Below are 16,370 nucleotides of genomic sequence, written 5' to 3' on the forward strand. Positions count from 1 at the left end.
TATTTTTTATTTGGCCTTAAGTGGCCTCATTTTGTGTAGCTAACATGATAAAACATTGAAAAAACGCCATGGTAAACAGAAATAATCTCTTGGATTTGTGATTTCCAAAACCTGCAAATTCAAGACAGAATAAAAATGAAAATACAGAAGTCCACGTCGGCACGTGTGTTTATCCAGTTTTTTCTCTGTTAGTTTCATGTCTGCAAAACCTTCGATCAGCCCACCCCTGAAAATAGTGAATGGTAAAATATGCCAATTTTCAATAATGAAAATATATCGAGTTACTATCATGAATGTGAATTAAGGAGATCTTAAACTCCGATCGCCTTTACGTTCCTGCCCTTCCGCGGCTGTTCCGTTCCGTCATGAATAAATTTAGACGGCCGGCAAAATGGCGGGTTGAACCACATATGGCGAAATATCGTCCAGTTCAACTTTGCCGAGGGCACCGCCATGTTGAAACAATCTCTACGATGATGTCATTTGAATTAGCCAATCAACGAGGAGATCCAGTCAAATATCGCTAGGTGTGTGATTGCCGTATCCGGCAAAATATCCACTGCCTATTTTTAAGGCCCATTTTTATCAAAATAAAACATGTTAAAGACCACACACACACACACACACACACACACACACACACACACACACACACACACACACACACACACACACACACACACACACACACACACACACACACGTGTTTTCATGACATATCAGAATGTATGACAGAAATGTGAAAAATGGGAGCAGCCTTTCCCTAGGTCCCAGAGGCCTGGGAATCAAACTCCTTCTGAATCATGCTTACAGGAACATGTCCATCTGTTGAGATTTTGTCCGGGGCTATATTTTGGTCAAACCTGATTTTTATGCTACATATGAGGACCCTGTCACGTTTATGTGACTTATGAGTACAATAACATCACAATGAAAGTGTGTGAAAAGTGTATTAACTTCCAAATTGAAGATGACCAAAACACTTACACACTTATTTTCAAAATTGAGATATTTTAGGATAGTGGAGATTTTTGGTCTAGAAGGATGTTGGGGGGAGGGGGGTCTAGAATGCTTTAGAGTGCTCAGAAAATGAGGACGTGGAAAATGTCCTTGTTTTCCCAGTGTCCTGATATTGAAGGTGAGTTATCATGAAAATGTCCTGAATTGTCAAAATAACAAGTACACACACACACACACACACACACACACACACACACACACACACACACACACACACACACACACACACACGCACATGGATGTGAAAGTTTTTCTGAACATATATCACCATCTACTGTCTTAAATGTGGAAGTGCAACTCCATGATTCTCAGAATTTTTAGTATCCTTTGGAGTGGGCAGCACAGTGCCTTAGTGGTTAACACTGTTATCTCACAGCAAGAAGGTCATGGGATCGATTCCCACTTGTGGCCTTTCTGTGTGGAGTTTGCATGTTTTCCCCAAGGCGCTTTATATTGTAAGGCAAGGCCATACAATAATTACGTAAAAACCCCAACGGTCAAAACGACCCCCTGTGAGCAAGCACTTGGCGACAGTGGGAAGGAAAAACTCCCTTTTAACAGGAAGAAACCTCCAGCAGAACCAGGCTCAGGGAGGGGCAGTCTTCTGCTGGGACTGGTTGGGGCTGAGGGAGAGAACCAGGAAAAAGACATGCTGTGGAGGGGAGCAGAGATCAATCACTAATGATTAAATGCAGAGTGGTGCATACAGAGCAAAAGAGAAAGAAACACTCAGTGCATCATGGGAACCCCCCAGCAGTCTAAGTCTATAGCAGCATAACTAAGAGATGGTTCAGGGTCACCTGATCCAGCCCTAACTATAAGCTTTAGCAAAAAGGAAAGTTTTAAGCCTAATCTTAAAAGTAGAGAGGGTGTCTGTCTCCCTGATCTGAATTGGGAGCTGGTTCCACAGGAGAGGAGCCTGAAAGCTGAAGGCTCTGCCTCCCATTCTACTCTTACAAACCCTAGGAACTACAAGTAAGCCTGCAGTCTGAGCGCGAAGCGCTCTATTGGGGTGATATGGTACTATGAGGTCCCTAAGATAAGATGGGACCTGATTATTCAAAACCTTATAAGTAAGAAGAAGAATTTTAAATTATATTCTAGAATTACCAGGAAGCCAATGAAGAGAGGCCAATATGGGTGAGATATGCTCTCTCCTTCTAGTCCCTGTCAGTACTCTAGCTGCAGCATTTTGAATTAACTGAAGGCTTTTCGGGGAACTTTTAGGACAACCTGATAATAATGAATTACAATAGTCCAGACTAGAGGAAATAAATGCATGAATTAGTTTTTCAGCATCACTCTGAGAGAAGACCTTTCTAATTTTAGAGATATTGCGCAAATGCAAAAAAGCAGTCCTACATATTTGTTTAATATGCGCATTGAATGACATATCCTGATCAAAAATGACTCCAAGATTTCTCACAGTATTACTAGAGGTCAGGGTAATGCCATCCAGAGTAAGGATCTGGTTAGACACCATGTTTCTAAGATTTGTGGTGCCAAGTACAATAACTTCAGTTTTATCTGAGTTTAAAAGCAGGGAATTAGAGGTCATCCATGTCTTTATGTCTGTAAGACAATCCTGCAGTTTAGCTAATTGGTGTGTGTCCTCTGGCTTCATGGATAGATAAAGCTGGGTATCATCTGCGTAACAATGAAAATTTAAGCAATGCTGTCTAATAATACTGCCTAAGGGAAACGTGAATAAAATTGGTCCTAGCACAGAACCTTGTGGAACTCCATGATTAACCTTAGTCTGTGAAGAAGATTCCCCATTTACATGAACAAATTGTAATCTGTTAGATAAATATGATTCAAACCACTGCAGCGCAGTGCCTTTAATACCTATGGCATGCTCTAATCTCTGTAATAAAATTTTATGGTCAACAGTATCAAAAGCAGCACTGAGGTCTAACAGAACAAGCACAGAGATGAGTCCACTGTCTGAGGCCATAAGAAGATCATTTGTAATCTTCACTAATGCTGTTTCTGTACTATGATGAATTCTAAAACCTGACTAAAACTCTTCAAATAGACCATTCCTCTGCAGATGATTAGTTAGCTGTTTTACAACTACCATTTCAAGAATTTTTGAGAGAAAAGGAAGGTTGGAGATTGGCCTATAATTAGCTAAGATAGCTGGGTCAAGTGATGGCTTTTTAAGTAATGGTTTAATTACTGCCACCTTAAAAGCCTGTGGTACATAGCCAACTAATAAAGATAGACTGATCATATTTAAGATCGAAGCATTAATTAATGGTAGGGCTTCCTTGAGCAGCCTGGTAGGAATGGGGTCTAATAGACATGTTGATGGTTTGGAGGAAGTGACTAATGAAAGTAACTCAGACAGAACAATCGGAGAGAAAGAGTCTAACCAAATACCGGCATCACTGAAAGCAGCCAAAGATAACGATACGTCTTTGGGATGGTTATGAGTAATTTTTTCTCTAATAGTTAAAATTTTATTAGCAAAGAAAGTCATGAAGTCATTACTAGTTAAAGTTAAAGGAATACTCGGCTCAATAGAGCTCTGACTCTTTGTCAGCCTGGCTACAGTGCTGAAAAGAAACCTGGGGTTGTTCTTATTTTCTTCAATTAGTGATGAGTAGTAAGATGTCCTAGCTTTACGGAGGGCTTTTTTTTATAGAGCAACAGACTCTTTTTCCAGGCTAAGTGAAGATCTTCTAAATTAGTGAGACGCCATTTCCTCTCCAACTTACGGGTTATCTGCTTTAAGCTGTGAGTTTGTGAGTTATACCACGGAGTCAGGCACTTCTGATTTAAGGCTCTCTTTTTCAGAGGAGCTACACCATCCAAAGTTGTCTTCAATGAGGATGTAAAACTATTGACGAGATACTCTATCTCACTCACAGAGTTTAGGTAGCTACTCTGCACTGTGTTGGTATATGGCATTAGAGAACATAAAGAAGGAATCATATCCTTAAATGTAGTTACAGCGCTTTCTGAAAGACTTCTAGTGTAATGAAACTTATTCCCCACTGCTGGGTAGTCCATCAGAGTAAATGTAAATGTTATTAAGAAATGATCAGACAGAAGGGAGTTTTCAGGGAATACTGTTAAGTCTTCAATTTCCATACCATAAGTCAGAACAAGATCTAAGATATGATTAAAGTGGTGGGTGGACTCATTTACATTTTGAGCAAAGCCAATTGAGTCTAATAATAGATTAAATGCAGTGTTGAGGCTGTCATTCTCAGCATCTGTGTGGATGTTAAAATCGCCCACTATAATTATCTTATCTGAGCTAAGCACTAAGTCAGACAAAAGGTCTGAAAATTCACAGAGAAACTCACAGTAACGACCAGGTGGACGATAGATAATAACAAATAAAACTGGTTTTTGGGACTTCCAATTTGGATGGACAAGACTAAGAGTCAAGCTTTCAAATGAATTAAAGCTCTGTCTGGGTTTTGGATTAATTAATAAGATGGAATGGAAGATTGCTGCTAATCCTCTGCCTCGGCCCGTGCTACGAGCGTTCTGGCAGTTAATGTGACTCGGGGGTGTTGACTCATTTAAACTAACATATTCATCCTGCTGTAACCAGGTTTCTGTAAGGCAGAACAAATCAATATGTTGATCAATTATTATATCATTTACTAACAAGGACTTAGAAGAGAGAGACCTAATGTTTAATAGACCACATTTAACTGTTTTAGTCTGTGGTGCAGTTGAAGGTGCTATATTATTTTTTCTTTTTGAATTTTTATGCTTAAATAGATTTTTGCTGGTTATTGGTGGTCTGGGAGTAGGCACCGTCTTTACGGGGATGGGGTAATGAGCGGATGGCAGGGGGAGAGAAGCTGCAGAGAGGTGTGTAAGTAGGCTGACCAAACGTCTTGTTTTCCCAGGACATGTCCTGTTTTCACATCCTGCCCTGGCCATCCTGTTTTTTAGAATGTTATGAAAATGTCCTGGTTTTCATTTTTTTAAAGTCTTCGAGCATCTTTGAGTATACTTCGAGTGTCATTTGAGTATCTCATTGCCGGGCTGAGTGTCCTGGTTTTCGGTCATCAAAATATGGTCACCCTAGTGTAAGACTACAACTCTGCTTCCTGGTCCCAACCCTGGATAGTCACGGTTTGGAGGATTTAAGAAAATTGGCCAGATTTCTAGAAATGAGAGCTGCTCCATCCAAAGTGGGATGGATTGCCGTCTCTCCTAACAAGACCAGGTTTTCCCCAGAAGCTTTGCCAATTATCTATGAAGCCCACCTCATTTTTTGGACACCACTCAGACAGCCAGCAATTCAAGGAGAACATGCGGCTAAACATGTCACTCCCGGTCCGATTGGGGAGGGGCCCAGAGAAAACTACAGAGTTCGACATTGTTTTGCAAAGTTACACACCGATTCAATGTTAATTTTAGTGACCTCCGATTGGCGTAACCGGGTGTCATTACTGCCGACGTGAATTACAATCTTACCAAATTTACGCTTAGCCTTAGCCAGCAGTTTCAAATTTCCTTCAATGTCGCCTGCTCTGGCCCCCGGAAGACATTTGACTATGGTTGCTGGTGTCGCTAACTTCACATTTCTCAAAACAGAGTCGCCAATAACCAGAGTTTGATCCTCGGCGGGTGAGTCGCCGAGTGGTGAAAAACGGTTAGAAATGTGAACGGGTTGGCGGTATACACGGGGCTTCTGTTTAGGGCTACGCTTCCTCCTCTCAGTCACCCAGTCGGCCTGCTTTCCCGGCTGCTCGAGATCTGCTGGAAGGGAACTAACGGCGGCTAAGCTACCTTGGTCCGCACCGACTACAGGGGCCTGGCTAGCTGTAGAATTTTCCAGGGCACACCTTAAGTGACATATCAAGTTTGACAGAAATCAGAAAAAGGACCTCTGTAGACTAGGCCAACAAGAAGACATGACCTTGGCCCCAGTGATTGGCCATTGGCAAATTTGACCTTTTTAAGCAATTCCAGAAAGCACCTCCATTTGTGTGCCATGTTTGGCACAAATGACCTTTGACCAGAAGACCTTCACCCCAGTGATTGACTTTGGGTAAATTTGATGTCATTTGGCTAACTCAAATCCCACACACACAGGGACAAAATTACCCCCCCCCCCCCACCACCACCTTTTAAAAAAAAGCACAAGAATTTTCAATACAGCATTTGTAAACATCCTAATTTTATTTTAGATGCTTATACGAGGTCTGTTAGAAAAGTATCCGACCTTTTTATTTTTTGCAAAAACCATATGGATTTGAATCACGTGTGATTGCATCAGCCAAGCTTGAACCTTCGTGCGCATGCATGAGTTTTTTCACGCCTGTCGGTTGCGTCATTCGCCTGTGAGCAGGCTTTGTGTGAGCAGTGGTCCACCCCCCTTGTCGGATTTTTATTGCGAGTAAAATGTCTGAACGATTTGGAGCTTTGCTGCATCAAATTTTTCCAGAAACTGTGAGAGACTTCCAGGTGGACACCATTCTGAAAATTCAGATGGCTTTTTTCATGGAAAGAGGAGCGGAGGAATGCGCCTCTGCGCCGCGGAGCCTCATGCGGCTCCGTCCCGACGCGCGAATTCCTCCGCACGTCTGTCTCAATGTGCCGAAAAAGTGCTGATGTCCACGTCTTCTGCAGTTTCTCTGGTAGTCAGACGACGTCCCGGATCAACGTTCGGCGTTCAGTTTGGAAATGAACGGCACATTCCACTGTTACAGGAGTTTTTGTCATGGAAAGAGGAGCGGAGGAATTCGCGCGTTTGGACGGAGCCGCATGGCGCAAAGCAATGCTGTGATAAAGCCTCACAGGACATGTTCTGGCATGTCCAGCTCATCCACAATTTCTCGGATAGTCACACGACTGAAAAGCCACCGAAAGCCATCCAAAAGCCGTCCTGTGAGACCAACACGGAGGTGCTTTTGTCCCGCGCCATTCGTGGCTCTGTGGCGCATTCCTCTGCTCCTCTTTCCATGACAAAAACTCCTGTAACAGTGGAATGTTCCGAAAAAGTGCTGATGTCCACGTCTTCTGCCATTTCTGTCGTAGTCAGACGATGTCCCGGATCAACACAGCCTTCACTTTGGAAATGATCTGGTTGTTTCAGCCTGTCGATCGCCACTCAGAGTGTGGCGCGCTCTCAGCAGCTGTGGGCGGTCTTTAAACCGGCTGTAACACTCCTTAATCTGTGTGATCCCCATAAAATCGTCCCTGAAAGCCATCTGAATTTTCAGAATGGTGTCCACCTGGAGGTCTCTCACAGTTTCTGGAAAAATTTGATGCAGCAAAGCTCCAAATCGTTCAGACATTTTACTTGCAATAAAAATCTGACAAGGGGGGTGGACCACTGCTCACACAAAGCCTGCTCACAGGCAAATATCGCAACCGACAGGCGTGAAAAAACTCACGCATGCGCACGAAGGTTCAAGCTTGGCTGATGCAAACACACGTGATTCAAATCCACACGGTTTTTGCAAAAAATAAAAAGGTCGGATACTTTTCTAACAGACCTCGTATTATTTTATTTTGCACACAAAAACAAAATTATTTTACAAAAAGCAAAAACTGCCAGGATCAAAATGATTAGTCCCTGTGATGCTAATAGTCAGTTGTATGTCTTTTTTGCTGAATATCAGCCTCCAGTCGTTTGTTGTAATTTTCAACGTCTCAGACGTGTCTCCTGAGGAATCCCAGCCCATTCTTCTTTGGTGAATCTGTCGAGCTCCTCCAGATTTGATGGTCTTCTGGAATTTGTGTGAAATGAGAGCTGTTTGCCTTTCTGATAATCCCAAATTTTTGTTGACCATCAATGTTCATATATTTCATCACTTGTCTTTTTGTTTTCCTACCGCAGACCTGGTGACACTCTAATGTGGTAATCCAGACAGGTTAAGGTGAAGCATACTGTTTAGGGCAACATTTCAAGCCCCCTCCCTGTTCAGGGTGAGGAGAACCGATCCTAAATATAGTGCTGCTCAGTCACAAATGCAGCTCACTCAAAAAGCCCACCTGCTTCTTCCAAGGGTCTGAAGACTGAATCACACATTCGCTGCTTCCATGCCAGGTCAGAGCTTAGGAATCTCACTCTCCCTCGCTCTCTGCCACTCTTTGCTGATCACTGAAAGACTTGTTGGACAGATCATAGTCTGATCTGCTCCAGGATTCAGTTGAACATCCACCCCAAGAGGAGGTCTGGACACTGCAGATCTTGCAAAAGGTTAAACATCACCAAGCTGGAAGACTCAGAAACAAAAGTAAAGTTTCAACAGTGCCTGAACTCCCCACAAAGTACTCTGTCCTGGCTCCTAAAGATTGGGAGGATTTCAAGACAGCCATAACAGCCTGTCAAGAAACACTCGGACACCAGAAGAGGATGCACCTGGACTGGTTTGATGAGAATGACCAGGTCCTCCAACGGCTCATAAACCAAAAGCGAAAAGCTTTCCTTGACCTCCAGAAAGATCTGACCTTGCAAGCAGTCACTGACTGAAAAGACAATAGAGGTTTTTTCAATGCCACCAAAGAAATCTACAGCCCCTCCACCCAAGGACAAGCACGTCTTTGAAGCAAGGATAACCTGAGCCTGTTGAAGACCAGTGATAGCATCAGTGCTCAATGAAAGAGCACTTTGACGAACGTTTGACCACCAACCGAATCACTGAGGAGGAGGAAGTGCTCAGCCATTTACCATTTACCAAGACAAGACATCATTGAAGAACTCAGGCGAACCCCAACTCTCAAAGAAACTCTTGTTGAGCTTAATGGCATTAACAGCAAAGCACCCGCAGAAGACAACATTTTAGTTGAGGTCCTTAAAAAAAGAGGTCCATTTCACCAACACCAACACCAATTGCACCAACTTATCAAAATCAGGACTCCAGAAGAAATACAGTTGTATACAAATGTTTGGGCACCCCTGATAATGTTCATGATTTTCCTTTATAAATCATTGGTTGTATGTATGTATCAGAAATTTTAGTTAAATATATCATATAGCAGACATTGATATTTGAGAAGTGAAATTAAGTTTCTAGTATTTACTGAAAGTGTACAATAATTAAACAAAATTAGGCAGGTGCATAAATTTGGGCACCGTCGTCATTTTATTAATTTGAATAAATTTAGCACTAATTATTGGAACACTAAATTGGTTTGGTAAGCTCATTGACCCTTGACCTCCTTACACAGGTGAATCCAATCATGAGAAAAGGTATTTAAGGTGACCATTTGCAAATGTATCTCCTATTTGCATCTCTTCTAATGAGTGGCAACATGGGAGCCTCTAAACAACTCTCAAATGACCTGAAAACAAAGATTGTTCAACATGGTTTAAGGGAAGGATACAAAAAGCTATCTCAGAGATTTCAGCTGACAGTTTCCACTATGAGGAACATAGTGAGGAAATAGAAGACCACAGGCACAGTACTAGTTAAAGCCCGAAGTGGCAGGCCAAGAAAAATCTCAGATAAGCTGAAGCGAAGGATTGTGAGAGCAGTCATAGTCAACCCACAGACGTGCTCCAAAGACCTACATGATCTTGCTGCAGATAGTGTCTCTGTGCATCGTTCAACTATACAGCGCACTTTGCACAAAGAGATGCTGTATGATGCTGTAATGCAGAGGAAGCCTTTTCTGCATACATGCCATTTGAGGTATGCTAACACACATTTGGACAAGCCAGCTTCATTTTGGAATAAGGTGCTGTGGACTGATGAAACTAAAATTGAGTTATTTGGACATAACAAGGGGCAGTATGCATGGCAGAAAAAGATAACAGCATTCCAAGAAAAGCTCTTGCTACCTACAGTAAAATTTGGAGGTGGTTCCATCATGCTTTGTGGCTGTGTGGCCAGTGCAAGTACTGGGAATCTTGTTAAAGTTGAGGGTCACATGGATTCCAGTCAGTATCAGCAGATTCTTGAGAACGATGTTCATGAATCAGTGACAAAGTTGAAGTTGCGCCAGGGCTGGATCTTTCAACAAGACAATGACCCTAATGGCCCCTTCGCACATAGAGTGAAGTTTGAACCTTGGATCTTTCAACAAAATGAAAAAAAAGGCATGCAGAGGAACAAATACAACGTTCTGGAATGGCCATCTCAAGGGCGCAATTTAGAACTAGAATTTGGGGGGACAAAGTGCGAGGCCTGCAGGGCCAAAGCCCATAGGACGGGGGTCTGGGGGTGGCTTTAGGCCCCCAGAAGACAACGGTTTCTGGATAAGCTCAGATACATTCTGAACATCCAGAACAGTAATTTTAATGTTCTGAGAAGACCATAAAGTGGACACCATTTGACTTATGCAATTTGAAACTGTGGATATAAGTACTTTATTCTGAGAATAGCCAGCATTGATTTTATTAACATCCTGGTGTAAATAAGGTATCACCACATGTGTAGAACTCAAAAAGAATGATAGGTTGAGTTCTCATTAAAAAAAAAAAAAACTGCAATGTTGTAAGATGTATTCATGAATATGAAAGAACAGGCTCTTAATAATTATTAACTATCGCATACTGTATTTTTTTCTCAAGATTTGTTTTTGCATAAATTTGAAAAAACAACAGATCATAAGTTTAGGATAAATTACTTATCATGAATTTAATTTTCGAAGTAGCACTAATGACAACACTCATACTGAACATAATTTCACTTGCATAGACTGATTTTGGAGATCAAGCAATAATTGCAGATGGGCTTTCTGAGGTCCCAGATAGCTTTTCTGATTTCCTTTTCTAACTTTCAGAATTTAGTAAATTAGCATATGGTCCATTGATACTTATGTGTAGACACTAGTCCCTAGAGGCAACTATTTTTGGTTTCAAATCTGGGCAATTTGTTGGGGAAAGTGTAGTGACACGGACCCACAACAGGGGGCGCAAATGAACGGTCAATAGATGAGCCAAAAGGTTAATGTTGTGAATGTGCACAACGACTATACAGACAATCTCAGAATATGATAGCAGTCAATACACAAAGGTGACGTGTGGGCAGGCTCGAGGATAGAAGACGTCTGTCCTGAGAAGAGCCGGAACCACACGATTTCCGCCGCCACCGAACCTGGTGAATACTGGAGCCGCCAAGTCCCGAATTCCCAGGTGATCACCGTCCCCAACTGTCGGATCTGGTACTGCTGGTGAGGAGCACAAACAGTGAGATGTGGGTGTGTGCACACCCAGTAACAAAAACAGTCAGAAGGTGGAAAGTCACCTCCACCTCTAATCACACACTCGTGCAGCTCCTGTTAAACCACTTATCTGGTTTGGGTGTGAAGCGAAGCCGTCGCTGTTCACACCAAACGCCAATCCAGCAGATAAGGCACACCACAGGAAAACGGCTGCAAAAGAGTTCAGACTATTATTTAGTTTTAAGTCAGCAGAGAAATTACCTTCACAGGTAGATGATATCTCGGCAATGAGGTGGAGATGACGTCCGGGTTTTATGGAGTAGTATGATGAAGCGTAGATGGGTGACAGCTGTCATGAGATAATGAGTGACAGCTGTCACCCCCGGCTGTGTCCGTGGCGGCAGCGCCCTCTCGTGCCTGAAGCCCGCACTTCAGGCAGGGCGCCCTCTGGTGGTGGGCCAACAGTACCTCCTCTTCTGGCGGCCCACACAACACAATTGCAGTCCCAGAAAATTCCGAATGTGACAAACAAGAAACAGGTGTTGTAAACAAGCCAATGCTGCTAAAAATACAAACTTGCAGAAACAAAGATACTATTCTGACATGGTTTTGCACATAAGACTGGCATAGCATGTTTCAAGTACACACACATATATGTCAGAAGGTGGGGGGCATACCATATTCTGTCCCCCCTGGTTGAAAAGGTGGGGGGGGCATGTCCCCCTATCCCCCACCAAATTGCGCCCATGGGCCATCTCAGTCCCAACTTGAATATTATTGAAAATCTGTGGTGTGATTTTAAGCGGGCTGTCCATGCTCAGAAACCAACAAACCTGAGATGTTTTGTAAAGAAGAATGGTCCAAAATACCTTCAACCAGAATCCAGACTCTCATTGGAAGCTATAGGAAGTGTTTAGAGGCTGTTATTTCTGCAAAAGGAGGCTCTACTAAATATTGAAGTATTTTTTCTGTTGGGATGCCCAAATTTATGCACCTGCCTAATTTTGTTTAAAGAATTTTTTTGCACACTTTCTGTAAATCCTATAAACTTCATTTCATTTCTCAAATATCACTGTGTTTGTCTGCTATATGATATATTTACCTGAAACTGCTGAACCTTTACATGCAACTGTAATTTAATACTGGTCTCTCTGTTTTCAATTGTCATCACCGATGAACAACATCAACAATAACCACACAACAAACAAAGCCAGAACTCTGAGTGAAAAAAAAGACAGTGGATATTCATCTGTGCCAGAAAGAGGACTTACTTTGGCTAATTGTCCTGAGCATGCTGTGATTGGTTGAGCACGATGGAAGTGGATCACATGGGTGACGTAATGACATCATTGTGCTCGACCAATCACAGTGCATGACTAGAACTGCACGCTGTGATTGGTCGAGTGCGATGACGTCAGTCATGGGGTAGTAGACTTACTAGTCCGTGGGCTAGGGTGGGTTACTGTGCACCCCCCCCCCCCCCCAGGACTCATCGCCATTGGTGTTTTTTGATGCTCTAGGGTATATAAAAGAAGACTAAAGACGTTAACAGTGAAAATTTTGGGATGCAACCACCCTTCTGATAGAAATTCTAGAGTAACCCTCAAGAGATTACCCAAAAATACAAAAATGTGTGTTTTTTAAACCTAACATTGTAGCTTCCTCATACTTTTATTGTTAACAGCAGGAAAAAAATGTTGATTTGCCTCTATGTGGACACCTTTTGGATGTACAAAATAACAAACTAAATTTAAAAATCTCATCTACTTAAGACACAGTAGCTGTTTTACAAAATACTGTCTATTCGTTAACTTATAGTTGCAGTTTTGACAAAACTATAACCCAAAGGTTTTTTGGCAGCTACTTGTACCTACAATTTGGGATTTTATTGACTTTAGCTCTTGAGTACAATGTCTTGGGAACAATTTAAGCCAATGACTTTTCTGTGATGTATTTTGACACATTTACGAGTATAGTCAATATGCAAACCACACCCCCATTCTGGTTTTTACAGTAAACTATTATCATATCACAAATAAGGCTATTTAGGTGAATTCTGGTATAAACTTTTTATTACTGCTGTTCTGATCACTTTATAAATGACAAAACCATTCAAATGAAAAGCATTTATCAACAAATTAAATATGGCTGCCATGTAAATACAGATTATTTATTATATTGACAATAGCTTTTAATAGACAGAGGTTCTGTGTAAGCAATATCAGATGTTTTACATCCTGACAATAGAGCATTGTGTTTGCATCTCTTACGCTAAACAATATTCTGCCCACAAAGTGAATACAGCTGCATAAAAGGTTACTGAACAAAATGCTATTGTAACTATAAAAAAAATAGAACATAATTATTATAGTTACACATATGAATAAAAGCATGACTTGGGCAAGAAGGGTGGTTGCATCCCAAAATTTTCACTGTTAATGTCTTTAGTCTTCTTTTATATACCCTAGAGCATCAAAAAACACCAATGGCGATGAGTCCTGGGGGGTGCACGGTAACCCACCCTAGCCCACGGACTATACAGTATATCTTGAATGATTTGTCCCACTTAAATCCAGTAATCAAAAAACCTGACCTAAAGACAAGGCAACATTTTGTTGAGCAATGTTCAAAAGCCGAGCTCTGTCAAAGGCTCTCAACCGCTTGCAACATGAAAATGAAAGGTTCACTGATAGATTTAGTTTCCTTTCCACTCCACATTTGGATTCTTGACGGTGCACACGACAACACATGAGTTGGCTTCAGCCAACATTTCAATATCAACGTTGTTTCAGAATTCTCAGGTTCTCCGAGTCTATTCACGAATAGCTGCCTCGCATTACCTCCAGGGTACAGGAAAGAAAAAAAAAAAACTATTAATGGTTCTATTTATACCTGGGTTACATATACATTCTACAACAATAATGGCTGGTGGACACATCAATATATTATCATGGCATATTAATGGCTGCGGTACACCAGTTAAACGAAAGTCCTCACTTACCTTAAATACAAACACACACAGATGTTGCATTTATTTAAGAATCTCATTTTAGAAATGAAGATGAAACTCCAACAATGAAATGTGATTGGATGGGAAACTCACTCATCACTCATCTTCAACCGCTTTTCTAGCAAGAGCTGTGGAGTTGTGATTCTGGTCATCAAAAAACCTGAATTTTGTACTGATAAAACAGTTTAAAGGTGTCGGGGGACGACGTATTATAGGTGTAGAGGCACTTATTAATGGAGGTAAAGTTGTGCTTTGCAACATATATGCCTCAATCACAGCAAATCCGAGCTTTTTTCATGAGGTCAACAATCTGCTGGGAAATACAGATGGTCAAATTATACTAGGTGGTGATTTTAATCAGACTCTGAATGTTTAACTTAGATTGAAGTAAAGTGAGGACAAGCACCGTGCTCATAGAGCACAAACCTCTGTCAACACTAGTTTCCAATTCCACAAATTTTCACAAAATTTCACAAACTTTTCACAAAAAAATTCACAAATTTCCAAAAAAATTTCAAAGTCCTGTTAGAAGTGATTTTTCATAAGCTAAAATAGAACACAAAATATAGATCAAAAAGGGCTTTTCAATGTTAAAATAGCCGCTAAATCCGCAATACGGATCAGATGTGACTCCAACTTAGTCTATTCACTGAGAGTGTCAGTTGTCACAAATGAGTGATTGAGACACTTTTCATTAAGATGTAATGCAAAATGTACAACAAATGGGCTTTTCGATATTAAATTCAAATGTCCATAATCCGGATCAGATCCGGATCAAAGTTTGTCATAGATAGTGAGTGACAGTCTGCTCCTCACTTTCAGATACAAAAGTGATTGGGGCATGTTTGAATAAGATATAATGTAAAAATACATTAAATGGGATTTTCAATGTTACATTTAAATGCCCACAGTCTGGATCAGATCCGGATCAAAATTCAGTAAGTCAGTCAGTCAGTCGATAAAGGATACCAGCCTACATAATACTCTCCAACATGAAAGAAATTTGATCTTTTTTGTCAGTTACAAATTTTTTGAAAAGTCGTTCAATGTTAAACAGAGATTTCGCCAGTTTTCCAAGATTTTTCCTGACTTTGCCCTTTGACCTATGACCTTGAAAGTGTAATCACGTCTTGCCTATCAGGATATGAATCTTCAGTAAAGACAGGGCCCTGAGTGTTATCGAATGTATTAAAAAGAAACGTTACAGGTGCGATACTATAAAAAAGGTCTTTTAACAGACAAATGAACACGATGAACCAATGAAAGCAAATTTTATTGGAAAACAATGTCTTTAAACTATCTCTCCAGCACTTATACAAGCTTCTTTACAGTTCTGAAGCTGGTTTTATTAGCAGATATTGCTGAAGCAAACAGTGCACATGATGACCTGCTAAATCAAAGTGTTTTTCATATATAAAACAAAATTTCAGAGTAACAGGCGTGAGCTTTGGGGTGTCACAGATTTGCACTACTTTGCTGAAAGTGACACAAACTAGAAATACTCGTGCCTACAGGTCACACACACACACACACACACTTTCTCAGTCTCACACATACGCAAAATCACTGACCATTCATTCCTAAACCTTCAAATGTTAGCAGCAGCATGATGTTTAAAAAAGGGTCATTATAAATGGAATGAAAGGAGCTACAGGTCTTGGTGTCAGCTCTTGGTAAAAACAAAAAAAAATAAAAAAATTTTTTTCCAGCAAAACGCCTGCTGCATCATAACAAAAAATAAGGAACATGTAACACAGCCAGCGGGAGAAACATTCAGTAGTTACCATTAGTACCTTCATCTATCACATTTGTTACGTCCACCAAGGATGCAATAAAATCATCGATGTTTATTTATTTTTTTGTCTGTCTGTTAGCAGGATTACGTCAAAACTACTGCATAGATTTTGACAAAATTTTCACCACAGATAGAAGACTCCGCCGTTGTTGCCGACCGAACGGTCCCCCCTAAAAATCGGTCCACCCTGCCTTCACTGCGCATGCGTCATTAGCCGCGGTTCATGGATTATCACCTTGTTTCTGTTTAAAATTTCACTTTGTACAGCAATCATTTCTACATAAATTCAGCATTATTTCATAGTAAAAAACAGGAGAGCGATCAGAGCGCAACACCAGCACGTTTGAGTCTGACATGCTGCTGCGCCTATGTCATTTCTGAGCATCAGCAGTGATTCACCAATTATCTCCTTGTTTCTGCTTAAAACTGACCTTAGAATGATTTAAGAGGTTT

Source organism: Thalassophryne amazonica, chromosome 2, assembly GCF_902500255.1.
Source record: "Thalassophryne amazonica chromosome 2, fThaAma1.1, whole genome shotgun sequence".
Lineage (NCBI taxonomy): Eukaryota > Metazoa > Chordata > Actinopteri > Batrachoidiformes > Batrachoididae > Thalassophryne > Thalassophryne amazonica.